This window comes from Malaya genurostris, chromosome 3 (genome assembly GCF_030247185.1).
Source record: "Malaya genurostris strain Urasoe2022 chromosome 3, Malgen_1.1, whole genome shotgun sequence".
In the NCBI taxonomy this organism is placed as follows: Eukaryota; Metazoa; Arthropoda; class Insecta; order Diptera; family Culicidae; genus Malaya; species Malaya genurostris.
Window position 1 is genome coordinate 164,424,851 of NC_080572.1, and position 3,019 is coordinate 164,427,869.

Sequence of the window (3,019 nt, forward strand, 5' to 3'; positions counted from 1 at the left end):
AAATTACGTTTTCTCTTATAAATCACAATAGAAGCCATCGCTACCAATATCGGTTGAAGCAATTTTACAGGTGTCTTAATTCCTCATACGATGTAATTCATAAAGACCTAATTTGTCAAATGACGGAAAATTTTATTTGTAATGACTTAATGTTAGAATAGCTTGAATTTTACTGGTTTCGACTGTAACTTGCATTCTGCTAGCAGGTGCGATTGTATGAATTTAAATGTACCTTTTACCAACGAAGCAGATGTATGCTTCTGTGGCTCAGTCGATTAACAGATGTACTTGCGGTCCAATGATTCTCGGTTCAAGTTGCGGCAGTGTTGCTATCAGTATTCTTTTTTTATTTCAACGAATTTCATGTATGGAGTTTTAGACACAATATTAAATGTTCTTCAACTAACTCTAATGTAAACTCACAGGGTTTTTTTTTAAGTGTGTATATTTTATAATTCCTTATTTCTGGTTGGGGCATAAGTTCTACATCAATTAAGAAGTACAATCACATAAACTTGAACTTTATAATGACTCCACAAAGAACTTCTCTTCTACTAAAAAAGTTGGGTATTAAGATCTTAAATTCTATGAAGTATGTGAATTCATGGTTAATTATAAATCATCATTCTGCCATTGACCCAAAAAGTAAAGTTTGTAGACACGTTTCGATTTATGCACGGATAAAAATCTATTACCGGTACCATGATTTTTTAATCATGAAATCATGATCCATGCCTTCTCATAAAATTTCATAAGCAAAATGATTGATATTATGAAAATTTTCATGAAAGATGTGCTATTGTGCATGATACCAATCATTTTGCTCATGAAATCATTACTTATTATTCATGATAGACATGATTCATGATTTCATGATTTTTTATCATGGTACCGGCAATGGATTTTTACCCGTGTGAGGAAAATTTGATAAAAATTTGGAAACTACTTTAAAATTTATGACGATATTGTCAACGAAGGTTAATATTTTATAATAATACAATCTATATGAAAGCTCTATTTTTTAAATAAAATATTATGTTTTTAATCAATGAAAAAAAACCGACAACAATATTGACTCCTTGAAAAAAAATGAAAAGTCTTCAAAAAATTATGCACTAGCGTTCCCCATAGAAAAACCTTTTTTAATCCACCTAGTGGTGTAATGATGCCTTTCTCGTATTACTTATATTTATTTTAAAAAAACATCACTAGAAGATTCTGTCAAGTTTCTTTTTTTTTAGTTGGTAAAAATCGGTTAAGAAATTTCCGAGAAAAGTGAATTTTCATTTTCTGATAGATTTGCACATATTGCCTTGTAATTCCGGAACCGGAAGTCAGATGAAGATATAATTCAATAGCAATCTATAGGACTATAAGACCTTTCGTGTGAATCTAAGTTTGTCAAATGTTGCTCGGAAGACGGAATGTGTACCATTACGGTAAGAAAATATCATGTTATATGTTCCTAGCTGCAGGATAAACTTGAAAGGATGCACTTTGGCATACGTGCAAGGAGAAGAGAGAACGATACTTAAATATTTGCAAATTGTTCGGTTGATTCCTGCAAATATAGTTTGTGACCATTGTATATTCGCAACCAGAAAATTGCCTCATATTGCGTATTTTCAATCCAAAAAATAGTATATTATTATTATTTATTTATTATTATTGTTTATTTGGGAGCATGGAAAAGCGGTGAAGATGAAATTTGGCAATCTCTCTCTCCAGCGGGCATAAAACCTCCTCATTATTTGTATCAACAGATTACAATGATCCAACAGATACATTTAGGTTTAACACTAGAATTAAAACTAACATAGTTACCGATAAAGTAGATTTAAATTGAAGGGGTAACAATTGAACAACGTATTACGACACAAAAAAGGAATACTGAACGGAAAAGTGTATGCGAAGTTTTTTTTCATTCAATTTGTATGTTCCACTTGAACGACTGATTGACTACTGATGCAAATTGGCCTACAATGTCAACTTTCCTTTCCGAGTGGCCTGAATAATCGTGTAGTATCAATAACGGTTTCCAATTTGCTTAGAATAACACTAGGGTACACCGGTGGTTTAAGGCCACCAAACGTCCGGTGGAATTATTTCAACCAAGAATTGATCCTCTGGTTTCCTGTTAGAAGGTGTATTCTGGCACCGATTTTGTACTTTTTATGTTATTTTTGTGTAACTTAGAACCCTTTTCCGGAACTTGCCTCCTCCCAATTTGCTTTCTCAGGAAAACCATCAGCAAACATTTAAGGCAAAGCACAAATCTCCGATAAACACGAAAAAGTACCACCTGAGCCATTATGTTCTGATCTATGATTCCTATGCTTCATTTAACTCTTCAATCTCAAGTATTGTTGTTGGGTTATTTTGCTCGTTGTGTTCAATAATGTGGTCACATATAAGAGATATATAGGCTCGAACAAAATTTTTCAATAATTCGTGTAATTTTAAATTTGCTATACGTTGGAAACAAGGAGCTCACTACTGCCACCTACTCGAGTATTAGCCGCGATCTTTCAAAACGTTCCACCACGTTCCGGATTCTGTCTATTATAGAAATATTCCAACAACAATAATTAGAACACTTTTTACTCGATCGTCATGAGTATAGAAGACAACTTTATTTCACACATGAATTAATTCGGAATGAAGGAACGAAACCAAAATAAACTTGCGATTTTAACTAACAGCAAAACAAAGATATTGCGTGAAGTGAATGTAGCACCCAAAAAAGTTACACAAAGTTCATATGCGTGCCTGTACATGTGTTTTCTGTGTTTCAACTGATTTGTGTTAAATGATTGAAAACATAAACAGCAAGAATTAGCCATTCTGTTCTGATTTTATTTGTACTCCAACATATGACTGACAAACATGGCCTTACCAATAAAACAGAAAACATTGCTCATCATAAATTAGTTTCAGTGTATTCCTTCAAAATAAAAACAAATGAGGATAATGCAAATTTTTATTTACTTTTATTGTTAAACATTTATTAATACATGTA